The sequence below is a fragment of the Cherax quadricarinatus genome, chromosome 43 (genome assembly GCF_038502225.1).
Source record: "Cherax quadricarinatus isolate ZL_2023a chromosome 43, ASM3850222v1, whole genome shotgun sequence".
NCBI classification, from domain to species: domain Eukaryota; kingdom Metazoa; phylum Arthropoda; class Malacostraca; order Decapoda; family Parastacidae; genus Cherax; species Cherax quadricarinatus.
The window spans coordinates 17,037,033-17,055,873 of NC_091334.1; the positions used below are offsets into that span (position 1 = coordinate 17,037,033).

The 18,841-nt window shown below is 44.7% G+C and overlaps 1 protein-coding gene across 1 annotated transcript in view; it reads right to left on the reverse strand.

Annotated features, from left to right (window-relative positions):
- The window catches only part of ci (cubitus interruptus), a 583,843-nt gene that overhangs the window by 564,683 nt on the left and 319 nt on the right, over positions 1–18,841 (reverse strand). The gene's annotated exons all lie outside the window — the stretch shown is intronic.

Sequence of the window (18,841 nt, forward strand, 5' to 3'; positions counted from 1 at the left end):
TGACTCGTTGCTGCCTCCCTGTCAGGTATTCCCTTATCCATTGCAGTGCCCTCCCTTTTACATGCGCCTGATCCTCCAGCTTCTGCACTAATCTCTTGTGGGGAACTGTGTCAAAGGCCTTCCTGCAGTCTAGGAAAACGCAATCTACCCACCCCTCTCTCTCGTGTCTTACTTCTGTTACCTTGTCATAAAACTCCAGGAGGTTTGTGATACAAGATTTGCCTTCCATGAGCCCATGCTGGTTTTTATTTATAATCTTGTTCCTTTCCAGGTGTTCGACCACTCTCCTCCTGATAATCTTCTGCATGACTTTGCACACAATACATGTCAGAGAGACAGGTCTGTAGTTTAGTGCCTCGTTTCTGTTTCCTTTCTTAAATGTGGGGACTACATTAGCTGTCTTCCATTTCTCAGGTAGTTGCCCAGTTTCAAGGGATGTGTTGAAGATTGTGGTTAGAGGCACGCACAGAATCTCTGCTCCTTCTCTAAGGACCCATGGGGAGATGTCCGGTCCCATCGCCTTTGAGGTGTCAAGGTCACTTAAGAGCTTCTTCACCTCCTCCTCAGTTGTTCGTATGTCATCCAACACTTGTTGGTATATTCCCTCTTGATGTTCCCTTCTGTGCTGTCTTCCCACAGCCCTTCCTGTCTCTACTGTAAAAACTTCCTTAAATCTCCTGTTCAGCTCCTCACATACCTCCTGATCATTTCTTGTGAGTTCTCCACCTTCTGTCCTTAATCTGATCACCTGGTCTTTGACTGTTGTCTTCCTCCTGATGTGGCTATACAACAGTTTCGGGTCAGTCTTGATTCTCGATGCTATGTCATTTTCATACTGTCGCTGATCTCCCTATTTTCGTGTGTTCTCTGCCTTCTGTACTTTTTCCATTCTCTATTGCACTTTGTTTTTGCCTCCTTACACCGTGTGTGTGTGTGTGTGTGTGTGTGTGTGTGTGTGTGTGTGTGTGTGTGTGTGTGTGTGTGTGTGTGTGTGTGTGTGTGTGTGTGTGTGTGTGTGTGTGTGTCAGTACATCCTCCAGCACACATTTAACAAGGTAGTTCCTTCATTACTTCTCCGGGATCAACAAATGCAATAAGTGAACTTCTTTAAGCCAAACTTTCTCTGGTGCTTACACCCACACGCCCACGCCCACATCCACCCATTTACTCTTCCTAACACGCCCAAGCCCACACCAAACCCATACACAAACACATTCTATATCTTCTCATATTCTCGAGAAACAGAGTGAGAGAGAGAGATAGACAGACAAACAGACAGATAGATAGATAGATAGATAAATAGATAGATAGATAGAGAGAGAGAGAGTCATCTCAGAAGACACGTCTGTTCAGCCATCAACTAGCGTACTTTACATATTGAGTTATTCAACAGAGAGAGAGAGAGAGAGAGAGAGAGAGAGAGAGAGGTTGAACAAGGATGGAGGGAGGAAACAAGAAATATAGATAAATGTTTCAGAGAACAGACAAGTTGATAAGTTAGACACATGTGCAACACTTGAGGATCATTCTTGAGGAAACACATACACATGTACATGTGTCTGATTTATCAATATGGACAGAGTATTCAAAGAAGTGGAATAAATACCAGTGTCCACTTGTCAGAGCACTCCTGCAGCTCATCCAGGTTGACTTGCAGTCTTTTATGGTCTCCTCCGCTTCGTATTCTCTTCATTAGTTTCACGTCATCTGAGAACAGCGACACCTCTGCCTTGATCCCCTCTGTCACATGTCTTTTATATACACAGGAAACAGTGATGGATTAAGTACTGATCCTTGTGGAACCCCACTTGCTTCCCTGTTAAGTGTTCCTGCTCACAGATTTCCTGTGTGTGTGTGTGTGTGTGTGTGTGTGTGTGTGTGTGTGTGTGTGTGTTCGTTCCCAACTTCCTAGAGGATCGAACCGGTGGATAAAATGTGAGCTATTACTGCCTCCACTAGGCTCACTAGACTCGAGGGCTCACAAATATCTAGCCCCCACAAAGTTTGACCCCCTCCTAGGCCACCTATGAATAAAAATAGTTACAACTTTGTTACAGAGACTGTGGTGCGGGACCACAACTATCTTCAGTCCCCCTCGTGGTCACCTGACGAGGTCTTCTTCAAGACCTGTAATCTCGAACCACAAAGGTTACCATAACATTGTTATCAGAGAGTAGATGCATGACTACAGATAACTACTAAGATCACTTAGAATAGTGTAACGTTTATGAAGTGAAACTGGAGCTTATCTGTATAACATGTATGGTGGTGGTGATGGTGGTGGTGGTGATGGTGGTGATGGTGGTGGTGGTGGTGGTGGTGATGGTGGTGATGGTGGTGGTGGTGATGGTGATGGTGGTGGTGGTGGTGGTGGTGGTGGTGGTGGTGATGGTGGTGGTGGTGATGGTGGTGGTGGTGATGGTGGTGGTGGTGGTGGTGATGGTGATGGTGGTGGTGATGGTGATGGTGGTGGTGGTGATGGTGATGGTGGTGGTGGTGATGGTGGTGATGGTGGTGGTGGTGATGGTGGTGGTGGTGGTGGTGGTGATGGTGGTGATGGTGGTGGTGGTGATGGTGGTGATGGTGATGGTGGTGGTGATGGTGATGGTGGTGATGGTGGTGATGGTGGTGATGGTGGTGATGGTGGTGATGGTGGTGGTGATGGTGGTTGAGGTGATGGTGGTTGTGGTGATGGTTGTGGTGACGGTAGTTGTGTACCTCATATCTATTTTGTGGACAGTAGTGGCTAGTTTATTGTGCACCCCATATCTATCCTGTGGATGGTAGCACAAGAGCATATGGATACCAAAAGGCCCAGGAACTAGGCCTAAAAAGGGTTAACAGGAGCACAATTGGATTTATATCTATAATTGTCTTATCTGTTGCAAGCAAATTCAGTTGTTTACTAATATGTCTGGTATCTTGTTTTCATTAATATGATACCTTGATATAAGATATAGGTTGTTATACCATCTGCATATTCCTCAGTCAGTGAACAATGAAGTATACAGTGTTCAAGATAGTGACAAGATAGCACATGCTAAAAAATACACACCAGTAGCCCTAAATTCTCACAGAATAAAAATCTTCGAAAGTGTGATGAGACGGCAGATTACAAATTTCATGGACCAGCACAACACGAACCAGCATGGTTATTGATCACATAATTTGTATTTAGTTTGATTATCATCTGTGTGTCTGCCAAACTGCCAGAAATACTTGCGACCTAAGACTGGCTACTACAACATCAGTCAGTACTTGTAACCAAGCCTAAGTCTGGCTACTACAACATCAGTCAGTACTTGTAACCAAGCCTAAGTCTGGCTACTACAACATCAGTCAGTACTTGTAACCAAGCCTAAGTCTGGCTACTACAACATCAGTCAGTACTTGTAACCAAGCCTAAGTCTGGCTACTACAACATCAGTCAGTACTTGTAACCAAGCCTAAGTCTGGCTACTACAACATCAGTCAGTACTTGTAACCAAGCCTAAGTCTGGCTGCTACAACATCAGTCAGTACTTGTAACCAAGCCTAAGTCTGGCTACTACAACATCAGTCAGTACTTGTAACCAAGTCTAAGTCTGGCTACTACAACATCAGTCAGTACTTGTAACCAAGCCTAAGCCTGGCTACTACAACATCAGTCAGTACTTGTAACCAAGCCTAAGCCTGGCTACTACAACATCAGTCAGTACTTGTAACCAAGCCTAAGTCTGGCTACTACAACATCAGTCAGTACTTGTAACCAAGCCTAAGCCTGGCTACTACAACATCAGTCAGTACTTGTAACCAAGCCTAAGCCTGGCTACTACAACATCAGTCAGTACTTGTAACCAAGCCTAAGTCTGGCTACTACAACATCAGTCAGTACTTGTAACCAAGCCTAAGCCTGGCTACTACAACATCAGTCAGTACTTGTAACCAAGCCTAAGCCTGGCTACTACAACATCAGTCAGTACTTGTAACCAAGCCTAAGCCTGGCTACTACAACATCAGTCAGTACTTGTAACCAAGCCTAAGCCTGGCTACTACAACATCAGTCAGTACTTGTAACCAAGCCTAAGTCTGGCTACTACAACATCAGTCAGTACTTGTAACCAAGCCTAAGCCTGGCAACTACAACATCAGTCAGTACTTGTAACCAAGCCTAAGCCTGGCTACTACAACATCAGTCAGTACTTGTAACCAAGCCTAAGTCTGGCTACTACAACATCAGTCAGTACTTGTAACCAAGCCTAAGCCTGGCTACTACAACATCAGTCAGTACTTGTAACCAAGCCTAAGCCTGGCTACTACAACATCAGTCAGTACTTGTAACCAAGCCTAAGTCTGGCTACTACAACATCAGTCAGTACTTGTAACCAAGCCTAAGCCTGGCTACTACAACATCAGTCAGTACTTGTAACCAAGCCTAAGTCTGGCTACTACAACATCAGTCAGTACTTGTAACCAAGCCTAAGCCTGGCTACTACAACATCAGTCAGTACTTGTAACCAAGCCTAAGCCTGGCTACTACAACATCAGTCAGTACTTGTAACCAAGCCTAAGTCTGGCTACTACAACATCAGTCAGTACTTGTAACCAAGCCTAAGCCTGGCTACTACAACATCAGTCAGTACTTGTAACCAAGCCTAAGTCTGGCTACTACAACATCAGTCAGTACTTGTAACCAAGCCTAAGCCTGGCTACTACAACATCAGTCAGTACTTGTAACCAAGCCTAAGCCTGGCTACAACATCAGTCAGTACTTGTAACCAAGCCTAAGTCTGGCTACTACAACATCAGTCAGTACTTGTAACCCAGCCTAAGTCTGGCTACTACAACATCAGTCAGTACTTGTAACCAAGCCTAAGCCTGGCTACTACAACATCAGTCAGTACTTGTAACCAAGCCTAAGCCTGGCTACTACAACATCAGTCAGTACTTGTAACCAAGCCTAAGTCTGGCTACTACAACATCAGTCAGTACTTGTAACCAAGCCTAAGCCTGGCTACTACAACATCAGTCAGTACTTGTAACCAAGCCTAAGCCTGGCTACTACAACATCAGTCAGTACTTGTAACCAAGCCTAAGCCTGGCTACTACAACATCAGTCAGTACTTGTAACCAAGCCTAAGCCTGGCTACTACAACATCAGTCAGTACTTGTAACCAAGCCTAAGTCTGGCTACTACAACATCAGTCAGTACTTGTAACCAAGCCTAAGTCTGGCTACTACAACATCAGTCAGTACTTGTAACCAAGCCTAAGTCTGGCTACTACAACATCAGTCAGTACTTGTAACCAAGCCTAAGTCTGGCTACTACAACATCAGTCAGTACCTGTAACCAAGCCTAAGCCTGGCTACTACAACATCAGTCAGTACTTGTAACCAAGCCTAAGCCTGGCTACTACAACATCAGTCAGTACTTGTAACCAAGCCTAAGCCTGGCTACTACAACATCAGTCAGTACTTGTAACCAAGCCTAAGTCTGGCTACTACAACATCAGTCAGTACTTGTAACCAAGCCTAAGCCTGGCTACTACAACATCAGTCAGTACCTGTAACCAAGCCTAAGCCTGGCTACTACAACATCAGTCAGTACTTGTAACCAAGCCTAAGCCTGGCTACTACAACATCAGTCAGTACTTGTAACCAAGCCTAAGCCTGGCTACTACAACATCAGTCAGTACTTGTAACCAAGCCTAAGTCTGGCTACTACAACATCAGTCAGTACTTGTAACCAAGCCTAAGCCTGGCTACTACAACATCAGTCAGTACCTGTAACCAAGCCTAAGCCTGGCTACTACAACATCAGTCAGTACTTGTAACCAAGCCTAAGCCTGGCTACTACAACATCAGTCAGTACTTGTAACCAAGCCTAAGCCTGGCTACTACAACATCAGTCAGTACTTGTAACCAAGCCTAAGTCTGGCTACTACAACATCAGTCAGTACTTGTAACCAAGCCTAAGCCTGGCTACTACAACATCAGTCAGTACCTGTAACCAAGCCTAAGCCTGGCTACTACAACATCAGTCAGTACTTGTAACCAAGCCTAAGCCTGGCTACTACAACATCAGTCAGTACTTGTAACCAAGCCTAAGCCTGGCTACTACAACATCAGTCAGTACTTGTAACCAAGCCTAAGCCTGGCTACTACAACATCAGTCAGTACTTGTAACCAAGCCTAAGCCTGGCTACTACAACATCAGTCAGTACTTGTAACCAAGCCTAAGCCTGGCTACTACAAGTCAGTGTTCACATTACAAGTTGCTACATAAACATACTTATCAACATTCATGTTATCATAGTGACTGATAGATCTACTCAGTCTTCTAACTACATTCCTATAACATTCACTTTCATTATTTACTTCTCTCCTAATATTATTCATAATGCTACACACAGATATACCAAAGTTATAATCTACATTTTCCTTCAGTGTACTTTCTTTGACTAACTTATCAACTTACTAACTTTATCATGTGTGATGGAGTGCTCGGCGTACTGTGGTTTTGGCAGTTGTTGTGGTGATTACATTAGGGTGGTAATGTTGTGGTTGTGGTGATGGCAGTGATAATGGCAGTGGCATTAGAAGTGATGCTGTGATGGGTGAGACATGTGGTGGTGTGGGTGAGTGTGGCGGTGACTAACTTTACTGGAAGATCTGTACTTTTGACGCGTTGAAATCCCCTCCTTCCTCCTCCCCATCCCCACCCTATCAAATACCATGTCAGCCATCTTCTCTCTCCCCTTCTCATCCCATCTCACCTCTCATTCTCTCTCTCTCTCTCTCTCTCTTTCGTACACAGGGTTTTACAATGTTAGGTTAAGGTTCCTATCTTTATTTATAAGCTAAGAGCTGTTACCTATATCAGCTCTCTCTTCCTCGCTCTCTCTCTCTCTGTCTCTCTCTCTCTCTCTGTCCTACAATGAACCTGGCCACATAATCCCTGACAAATTCGACTGCGTGTACCTAATCGCATTATGAGGGGAGGGGAAGAGGGGGGAGGTGTCCCTGATGGTGATCAGGCCCCACTGGGGAAACGGGCAGAAAAAAGACCCCTAAGGGGGGAGGGACCACATGGGGGATGGGGAAGGAGTCTTCACCAGCTACACACAGAATCTGTAGTTAACACTTGACATGATGAAGCAGTTCAACTTTTAATATCGTGTTAGGAGGGGGGAAGGGGGGGCACCCTACCCCCTCTATCTCTTTCTCTCTCTCTCTCTTTTACTCCCTCCTTTCCTTTCTTCCCCTCCTTCCCTCTACCCCCCTCCCCTGGACTTCGAATTAACCCCAAATCCCCTCCCCCTCCCAATTCTTCCCACACTGATCCTCTTAGTGTCATTATTGTCAAGTATTCATGAGTCGGGTCGTCCACTCTGGCCTGTTGGTACGTCACGCTGCTGTCAACCCTGCCGTCACGCCGCTGTCAACCCTGCTGTCAACCCGCCGTCACGCTGCTGTCAACCTGCCGTCACGCTTCTGTCAACCTGCCGTCACGCCGCTGTCAACCCTGCCGTCACGCTGCTGTCAACCCTGCCGTCACGCTGCTGTCAACCCTGCCGTCACGCTGCTGTCAACCTGCCGTCACGCTTCTGTCAACCTGCCGTCACGCCGCTGTCAACCCTGCCGTCACGCTGCTGTCAACCATGCCGTCACGCTGCTGTCAACCTGCCGTCACGCCGCTGTCAACCCTGCCGTCACGCTGCTGTCAACCTGCCGTCACGCCGCTGTCAACCCTGCCGTCACGCTGCTGTCAACCCTGCCGTCACGCTGCTGTCAACCCTGCCGTCACGCTGCTGTCAACCTGCCGTCACGCCGCTGTCAACCTGCCGTCACGCCGCTGTCAACCCTGCCGTCACGCTGCTGTCAACCCTGCCGTCACGCTGCTGTCAACCTGCCGTCACGCTGCTGTCAACCTGCCGTCACGCCGCTGTCAACCCTGCCGTCACGCTGCTGTCAACCCTGCCGTCACGCTGCTGTCAACCTGCCGTCACGCCGCTGTCAACCCTGCTGTCAACCCGCCGTCACGCCACTGTCAACCCTGCCGTCACGCAGCTGTCAACCCTGCTGTCACGCTGCTGTCAACCTGCCGTCACGCTGCTGTCAACCTGCCGTCACGCTGCTGTCAACCTGCCGTCACGCCACTGTCAACCCTGCCGTCACGCCGCTGTCAACCCTGCCGTCACGCCGCTGTCAACCCTGCCGTCACGGCGCTGTCAACCCAACCGTCACGCCGCTGTCAACCCTGCCGTCACGCCGCTGTCAACCCAACCGTCACGCCGCTGTCAACCCGCCGTCACGCCGCTGTCAGCCTCCCGATAACCATGTCTGTCATTCTTGTGTCAGCTACATGAGCTGACTGAAGGTTGAACCTTGTCTCCCTCGAGGTCAACCTTGTCTCCCTCGAGGTCAACCTTGTCTCCCTCGAGGTCAACCTTGTCTCCCTCGAGGTCAACCTTGTCTCCCTCGAGGTCAACCTTGTCTCCCTCGAGGTCAACCTTGTCTCCCTCGAGGCCAACCTTGTCTCCCTCGAGGTCAACCTTGTCTCCCTCGAGGTCAACCTTGTCTCCCTCGAGGTCAACCTTGTCTCCCTCGAGGTCAACCTTGTCTCCCTCGAGGTCAACCTTGTCTCCCTCGAGGTCAACCTTGTCTCCCTCGAGGTCAACCTCACCTGAGTCTACTCTTATTTTTACACTTCCTCTTTAACTTCCTCTTCTTTATAACTTCCTCTTCTTTATAACTTCTTCTTTATAACTTCCTCTTCTTTATAACTTCTTCTTTATAACTTCCTCTTCTTTATAACTTCCTCTTCTTTATAACTTCCTCTTCTTTATAACTTCCTCTTCTTTATAACTTCCTCTTCTTTATAACTTCCTCTTCTTTATAACTTCCTCTTCTTTATAACTTCCTCTTCTTTATAACTTCTTCTTTATAACTTCCTCTTCTTTATAACTTCCTCTTCTTTATAACTTCCTCTTCTTTATAACTTCCTCTTCTTTATAACTTCTTTATAACTTCTTCTTCTTTATAACTTCCTCTTCTTTATAACTTCCTCTTCTTTATAACTTCCTCTTCTTTATAACTTCCTCTTCTTTATAACTTCCTCTTCTTTATAACTTCCTCTTCTTTATAACTTCCTCTTCTTTATAACTTCTTCTTCTTTATAACTTCCTCTTCTTTATAACTTCTTTATAACTTCCTCTTCTTTATAACTTCCTCTTCTTTATAACTTCTTCTTCTTTATAACTTCCTCTTCTTTATAACTTCCTCTTCTTTATAACTTCCTCTTCTTTATAACTTCCTCTTCTTTATAACTTCCTCTTCTTTATAACTTCCTCTTCTTTATAACTTCTTCTTCTTTATAACTTCCTCTTCTTTATAACTTCTTCTTTATAACTTTCTCTTCTTTATAACTTCCTCTTTATAACTTCCTCTTCTTTATAACCTCTTCTTTATAACTTCCTCTTCTTTATAACTTCCTCTTTATAACTTCCTCTTCTTTATAACTTCCTCTTCTTTATAACTTCCTCTTCTTTATAACTTCCTCTTCTTTATAAGTTCCTCTTCTTTATAACTTCTTCTTCTTTATAACTTCCTCTTCTTTATAACTTCCTCTTCTTTATAACTTCCTCTTCTTTATAACTTCTTCTTCTTTATAGCTTCCTCTTCTTTATAACTTCCTCTTCTTTATAACTTCCTCTTCTTTATAACTTCCTCTTCTTTATAACTTCCTTTTCTTTATAACTTCCTCTTCTTTATAACTTCCTCTTCTTTATAACTTCCTCTTTATAACTTCCTCTTCTTTATAACTTCCTTTTCTTTATAACTTCCTCTTCTTTATAACTTCCTCTTCTTTATAACTTCCTCTTTATAACTTCCTCTTCTTTATAACTTCCTTTTCTTTATAACTTCCTCTTCTTTATAACTTCCTCTTCTTTATAACTTCCTCTTTATAACTTCCTCTTCTTTATAACTTCCTCTTCTTTATAACTTCCTCTTTATAACTTCCTCTTCTTTATAACTTCCTCTTCTTTATAACTTCCTCTTCTTTATAACTTCCTCTTTATAACTTCCTCTTCTTTATAACTTCCTCTTCTTTATAACTTCCTCTTCTTTATAACTTCTTCTTCTTTATAACTTCCTCTTCTTTATAACTTCCTCTTCTTTATAACTTCTTCTTTATAACTTCCTCTTCTTTATAACTTCCTCTTCTTTATAACTTCTTCTTCTTTATAACTTCCTCTTCTTTATAACTTCCTCTTCTTTATAACTTCTTCTTTATAACTTTCTCTTCTTTATAACTTCCTCTTTATAACTTCCTCTTCTTTATAACCTCTTCTTTATAACTTCCTCTTCTTTATAACTTCCTCTTTATAACTTCCTCTTCTTTATAACTTCCTCTTCTTTATAACTTCCTCTTCTTTATAACTTCCTCTTCTTTATAACTTCCTCTTCTTTATAACTTCCTCTTCTTTATAAGTTCCTCTTCTTTATAACTTCTTCTTCTTTATAACTTCCTCTTCTTTATAACTTCCTCTTCTTTATAACTTCTTCTTCTTTATAACTTCTTCTTCTTTATAACTTCCTCTTCTTTATAACTTCCTCTTCTTTATAACTTCCTCTTCTTTATAACTTCTTCTTTATAACTTCCTCTTCTTTATAACTTCATCTTCTTTATAACTTCCTCTTCTTTATAACTTCCTCTTCTTTATAACTTCCTCTTCTCTATAACTTCCTCTTCTTTATAACTTCCTCTTCTTTATAACTTCCACTTCTGTAACTCCTTAACACAATCATCTTATGTTTTTCCTTATCTTCTTCCCTCTTCCCTCACCCCTCTTCCCTCACCCCTCCTCTCTCTTCCCTCACCCCTCTTCCCTCACCCCTCCTCTCTCTTCCCTCACCCCTCTTCCCTCACCCCTCCTCTCTCTTCCCTCACCCCTCTTCCCTCACCCCTCTTCCCTCACCCCTCTTCCCTCTTCCCTCACCCCTCTTCCCTCACCCCTCTTCCCTCACCCCTCTTCTCTCTTCCCTCACCCCTCTTCCCTCACCCCTCTTCCCTCACCCCTCTTCCCTCATCCCTCACCCCTCTTCCCTCTTCCCTCACCCCTCTTCCCTCACCCCTCTTCCCTCTTCCCTCACCCCTCTTCCCTCACCCGTTTTCCCTCTGGTTATAGTACTGACTCTAGAAGTGGGAATTAACCTGGAAAATGAGGCTGGAGAAGGTGATGCTGGGGAAGGTGATGCTCGGGAAGGTGATGCTGGGGAAGGTGATGCTGGGGAAGGTGATGCCGGGGAAGGTGATGCCGGGGAAGGTGATGATTGGGAAGGTGATGCTGGGGAAGGTGATGCTGGGGAAGGTGATGATGGGGAAGGTGATGCTGGGGAAGGTGATGCTGGGGAAGGTGATGCTGGGGAAGGTGATGCTGGGGAAGGTGATGCTGGGGAAGGTGATGCCGGGGAAGGTGATGATGGGGAAGGTGATGCTGGGGAAGGTGATGCTGGGGAAGGTGGTGCCGGGGAAGGTGATGCTGGGGAAGGTGATGCTGGGGAAGGTGATGCTGGGGAAGGTGATGCTGGGGAAGGTGATGCTGGGAAAGGTGATGCCGGGGAAGGTGATGATGGGGAAGGTGATGCTGGGGAAGGTGATGCTGGGGAAGGTGATGCTGGGGAAGGTGATGCTGGGGAAGGTGATGCTGGGGAAGGTGATGCTGGGGAAGGTGATGCCGGGGAAGGTGATGATGGGGAAGGTGATGATGGGGAAGGTGATGCTGGGGAATGTGATGCTGGGGAAATTGATGCCGGGGAAGGTGATGCCGGGGAAGGTGATGCTGGGGAAGGTGATGCTGGGGAAGGTGATGCTGAGGAAGGTGATGCTGAGGAAGGTGATGCTGGGGAAGGTGATGCTGGGGAAGGTGATGCCGGGGAAGGTGATGATGGGGAAGGTGATGCTGGGGAAGGTGATGCTGGGGAAGGTGATGCTGGGGAAGGTGATGCTGGGGAAGGTGATGCTGGGGAAGGTGATGATGGGGAAGGTGATGATGGGGAAGGTGATGATGGGGAAGGTGATGATGGGGAAGGTGATGATGGGGAAGGTGATGATGGGGAAGGTGATGATGGGGAAGGTGATGCTGGGGAAGGTGATGCTGGGGAAGGTGATGATGGGGAAGGTGATGCTGGGAAAGGTGATGCTGGGGAGGGTGATGCTGGGGAAGGTGATGATGGGGAAGCTAATGATGGGGAAGGTGATGATGGGGAAGGTGATGATGGGGAAGGCGATGATGGGGAAGGCGATGCTGGGGAAGGTGATGATGGGGAAGGTGATGATGGGGAAGGTGATGATGGGGAAGGTGATGATGGGGAAGGTGATGATGGGGAAGGTGATGCTGGGAAAGGTGATGCTGGGGAAGGTGATGCTGGGAAAGGTGATGCTGGGGAAGGTGATGCTGGGGAAGGTGATGCTGGGGAAGGTGATGCTGGGGAAGGTGATGCTGGGGAAGGTGATGCTGGGGAAGGTGATGCTGGGGAAGGTGATGCTAGGAAAGGTGATGCTGGGGAAGGTGATGCTGGGTAAGGTGATGCTGGGGAAGGTGATGCTGGGGAAGGTGATGCTGGGGAAGGTGATGCTGGGGAAGGTGGTGCTAGGAAAGGTGATGCTGGGGAAGGTGATGCTGGGGAAGGTGATGCTGGGGAAGGTGATGATGGGGAAGGTGATGCTGAAGGTGATGCTGGGGAAGGTGATGCTGGGGAAGGTGATGATGGGGAAGGTGATGATGGGGAAGGTGATGCTGGGGAAGGTGATGATGGGGAAGTTGATGCTGGGGAAGGTGATGATGGGGAAGGTGATGCTGGGGAAGGTGATGCTGGGGAAGGTGATGATGGGGAAAGTGATGATGGGGAAGGTGATGATGGGGAAGTTGATGGGGAAGGTGATGATGGGGAAGGTGATGATGGGGAAGGTGATGATGGGGAAGGTGATGATGGGGAAGGTGATGATGGGGAAGGTGATGCTGGGGAAGGTGATGCTGGGAAAGGTGATGCTGGGAAAGGTGATGCTGGGGAAGTTGATGCTGGGGAAGGTGATGCTGGGGAAGGTGATGCTGGGGAAGCAACAGCATCCCTGTCTGTCATTACATCATTCTTCCCCTTGTCATCGTCAGTTGTCTCCCTCCCTCTCCACCGCACCCACTTAACGCCCCCTCCCCTTCCCCTCCATCCTCCTCTTTCACCCTTCCCTTCACTCTCCTGTACTTCAACTTCCACATTAACCCTCTCCTCTGAATATCACCCAAGCCTCCTATTCTCTCTCTCTCTCTTTTGCCGAATACGTCGAACTCCCTTAAAAATTTAACTTTAAAAAAAAAAAAAAAAAAAATACGGATTGATAGCAAATTATTTTAATTAACAATGATATAATTATTATTATTTTTGGACCAAAACTAACTTAGAAAGTTCACCTAATTTCCCCAAAACTAACATTTTTTTTAACTAAGTTCTGCTCTATATATCATTGGTCAACTTAAATATATTTAATATTACAATAAATCTATGATACATATTTTTTTTCGTTATGCTTAGATCGATGTTCGCTGATTTATGGCATAATCAAATTTTTATTTGGCTTATTCGGCAAAGAGAATTCCTAGTCTATTGGCAGAGTGCCAATAGACTAGGAATTATCACCTCAATATGCATAAAAGGTAGACAAGAGTCTGTCCCTCAAGTGTCGTCCCTTCAACGACCTCAAAGTTAGACAAACAACTGGAGACTGATATTAGTTAGAAGATGGTCATATTTTCTGGGAGGAAAATAACAATAACTTAACTGGAGACCAGCATGGATGCAGCAGTAATAAACAGATTATGTCTAACTTACTCCAAGATTCAAATTACCTGTTTTAAAACTGGGTTTTAAAAAAATATTTTTATTATGAGGTGGAGCGAGTCTAGATTTCCAGAAGGACTTCCACGAGGTGTCCCATCGAGTGGTACTCAACGGTGAGGTGTCTGGGGCACCACAGACAAGAAATGGTGAGTGGTATTCAACGGAGAAGTGTCTAAGGGATTCACAGACAGGTAACAGAGAGTGGTACTCAACGTAGAGGTGTCTGATGGACTCACAGACAGGTAACTAAGTGGTATTCAAAGGAGAGAGTGTCGGGAACTCATAGACAGGTAACAGAGAGAGGTACTCAACAGTGAGGTGTCTGAGGGTCTCACAGACAGGTGACAGAAAGTGGTACTCAACGGTGACGTGTCTGAGGGTCTCACAGACAGGTGACAGAAAGTGGTATTCAACGGAGAGGTGTCTGAGGGGTCTCACAGACAGGTAACAGAGTGGCACTCAACGGTGAGGTGTCTGAGTGTTTGACAGCCAACACACAGAGTGGCACTCAGCGGAGAGGAGTCTGAGTGTTATCCCATAAGAGTGGTGTGTTCCAGGGATAGGTTTCTGGTCCACTCCTTCGAACGTTCACAAGTGACCTGGAGGCAGGCCTAACATGATCTAACACAGCCACACTGACTGTGTCAGTATTCAGAGTGACCTGGACAGGCTGGCACTTTGGTGATGCGTTTCAGTGTACACAAGTGAAAGGTAATACGTTTTGGGTATTACAAAGTCAATGAAGAATTCAAAAGCATTTGTCAACAAACTAATAGAAGCCAGGGAAGAAATGGGACCTCAAACGACCTCAAAAAAGCACCAGGCAATGCATAGACAGGCGGAGGTAATGGAGGGCAGAGAGAGAGACTTTTGCTCTACTATCCTTGGCTGAAACACCTGGATAAAATGTCACAGCATCCTTAATATATACAAAGATAGTTCTCAGCAGATAGTATCAGTATGGACTCCAAAGTTCCCTGCTATTTGTCTATCCTATGTACTATTATGAGCTCTCTCTCTCTCTCTCTCTCTCTCTCTCTCTTACATAGGGTTTTACAAGGTTAAGTTAGGGTTCCTATCTTTATTAACAGGCTAAGAGCTATTACTTACATCAGCTCTCTCTCTCTCTCTCTCCCTTCATTCCCCTAACCATTTCCGCCCAACAGAAGCTGATAAAACGTGGCGGTGTTGACACAGGGATCACATAGCCGGCGCCCCTGCCCAAACCTGTTCCCGGGTCAAAGATATCCCCCTCAACCATTTGTTTACCCCCACCATCATCCCTTCCCCCTCCTGTTAACAAGGGCACAAAAATAGGCATAAATGCTAAATTGGGAGGATTTAGAATTTAATGCGACCCCTTCTTATTACCATCCCATTACATAATTCCCTATTACTATCTAATTACATATCACCTTATTAACATCCCATTACATAACTCCCTATTACTACCCATTACATGACGCCCTATTACCCCCCCGAGGGGGCGAGGTCCCAGAGCGGAGTATCGGTAAGGTCCGGATAAGCAGGGTAATACCAGCCTCTAATCCGGATATCGGCACCGTTTGCGATGGCATTCTTGACCGGATTATCCGGCCGGCTGGGCTTGGTATCCGGAGGGAGGGGAGGGGGGGTGCATGCGTCTTGCCAACGTCATAATCGGAAGATTGTTTGTCTTGCTCGTCTTAGAGACGTGCGAGTTATTTTGTAGCAGTAATACACGTGTTGACGTAAGATAATATTATGACGTAGTAAGAGTGATAGTGCTTACACATAAGTGAGAAATTATATAATATATATATATATATATATATATATATATATATATATATATATATATATATATATATATATATATATATATATATATATCCTAGGTAGTAGGTTGGTAGACAGCAACCACCCAGGGAGGTACTACCGTCCTGTGGCAGTAGGTTGGTAGACAGCAACCACCCAGGGAGGTACTACCGTCCTGTGGCAGTAGGTTGGTAGACAGCAACCACCCAGGGAGGTACTACCGTCCTGTGGCAGTAGGTTGGTAGACAGCAACCACCCAGGGAGGTACTACCGTCCTGTGGCAGTAGGTTGGTAGACAGCAACCACCCAGGGAGGTACTACCGTCCTGTGGCAGTAGGTTGGTAGACAGCAACCACCCAGGGAGGTACTACCGTCCTGTGGCAGTAGGTTGGTAGACAGCAACCACCCAGGGAGGTACTACCGTCCTGTGGCAGTAGGTTGGTAGACAGCAACCACCCAGGGAGGTACTACCGTCCTGTGGCAGTAGGTTGGTAGACAGCAACCACCCAGGGAGGTACTACCGTCCTGTGGCAGTAGGTTGGTAGAGCAACCACCCAGGGAGGTACTACCGTCCTGTGGCAGTAGGTTGGTAGACAGCAACCACCCAGGGAGGTACTACCGTCCTGTGGCAGTAGGTTGGTAGACAGCAACCACCCAGGGAGGTACTACCGTCCTGTGGCAGTAGGTTGGTAGACAGCAACCACCCAGGGAGGTACTACCGTCCTGTGGCAGTAGGTTGGTAGACAGCAACCACCCAGGGAGGTACTACCGTCCTGTGGCAGTAGGTTGGTAGACAGCAACCACCCAGGGAGGTACTACCGTCCTGTGGCAGTAGGTTGGTAGACAGCAACCACCCAGGGAGGTACTACCGTCCTGCCAAGTGAGTGTAAAACAAAAGCCTGTAATTGTTGTACATGATGGTAGGATTGCTGGTGTCTTTTGTCTGTCTCATAAACATGCAAGATTTCAGGTACGTCTTGCTACTTCTATTTACACTTAGGTCACACTACACATACATGTACAAGCATATATATATACACACCCCTCTGGGTTTTCTTCTATTTTCTTTCTAGTTCTTGTTTATTTCCTCTTATCTCCATGGGGAAGTGGAACAGAATTCTTCCTCCGTAAGCCATGCGTGTTGTAAGAGGCGACTAAACTGCCGGGAGCAAGGGGCTAGTAACCCCTTCTTCTGTATACATTACTAAATGTAAAAGGAGAAACTTTTGTTTTTCCTTTTGGGCCACCCCGCCTCGGTGGGATACGGCCGGTGTGTTGAAAATATATATATATATATATATATATATATATATATATATATATATATATATATATATATATATATATATATATATATATATATATATATATATATGTCGTGCCGAATATGTAAAACTGGCCAATTAGCAAGAACTCATTTAAAATTAAGTCCTTTCTAAAAATTTCTCTTATACGTTTAAAGATATATTTTTTTCATTAATGTTAACGTAAAAATTTATAATTTTGCTCCAAAAGAATCTTAGAAAACTTACCTAACCTTATTATAACAAGAACAATTTATTTTAGCCTAACCCAACTAAATATATTTTAGATTTGTTTACAATAATTTAATACTAAACAAACACAGTGAAATATATTTTTTTCGTTAGGTTCAGAATGATTTTGGCGAAATTATTGCATACACAAATTTTCGCTTTTCCTATATGGCAAGATGAGCGTTGCTATTTAAGCCAAGATGGCAAGTTCTGCCTATTCGGCACGACATATATATATATATATATATATATATATATATATATATATATATATATATATATATATATATATATATATATATATATATATATAACGGGGAGTTGAATTACAGCTCTAGGCCTTTTGTGTTGCAATCAACACATCTTCAGGAGCCTGCGATGTTACAGAAATGAGTGGGAAGTCCAGGTAGAGTCGTGCAGGAGAACGACTGTAGCTAGCCTAAGGTAGATGGCACCAGGCAGACCAGTGCCAAGTGTCAGAAAAACGACGACAGAATATTAAGGCAGTAGACAAGAGCCAGGCCACAGGCACTGATAATATAGTAACGAACTAGCCAATATAACATTAGTGACATGACAAGTATCAAAAATTCGGTCAGACTTCGATACCATATAAAAAATTAAATTATGAATATAGATATATCTGGCTACTGTCTTAGGATAATTACATAATATTAAGGAAAACGACTCACTTAAAACGACTCACTTAAAACAAAAGGAAGACATCTATTGTTTACCCAGGGGAAGATGTCTATAGTTTATCTATCCCACCTAATTGTTTATATCTGCATACAATGGTCTATCAGACAGCGAGAGCAGGAAAATAGGCCTTAATTCCTTGGTGTGGAACTACGACACTTAAGACAATCCAAAGCATATGTATGTATAAGAATCCAGCTTCAGGTTATGCACATGGCCTCAATTATAAAGGGGTCGAGTCTGAATAATCCAAAGCTATTATATAATGAACGTTTATCACGTTTTATAACTGCCAATTCTAAAATATTTTTTTCCAGTTAAGAGGTACAAGGAACCAGGACTCTGGCTTCTGATTAATTTGCAGGGTTATTACAAGTCCGGGTGGAGTTGAATATCACATCTGATTATTGAATTGTTTGTATCGAATATCAGTATTGTGTTAGCCTAACATCTAGAGGTTTGCCAGTCTGTCCCACGTAAGATAAGTTACAGCCATTACATCTAATCCCGTAAACACCACCAACACAGTGTTGAGGAGAATTCTTGATCAAAATTCTCTTAACCATCCATGATTTCTTAAAAAAACTACATGTATAGTGAATCTTGTTAATGCATTCAGCAGGAAAGATAAATTGCCATTGTATGGAAGACCCAGCACATACTTGATGTGAGGTGTTATCCTAGGTTCACCCCTATGATAAGTTTTCATAGCTGCCAGCAAAACTATTTCTATAAACATCTAAGGGTAACGTAGCTTTGTAGCAATGTCAAAGATTTTAGAATTCTATTAAGAGTTATCATTCATCTTACCACAGTTGCTGTTTTGCATCTCGTATCACTTGTCTGCAAGTAATGCATATATAGAATTCGCAGAACAGGCGAAATATTCACAAACATTATGCAGGGAATGAGATGAAAAGCTCAAAGTCACC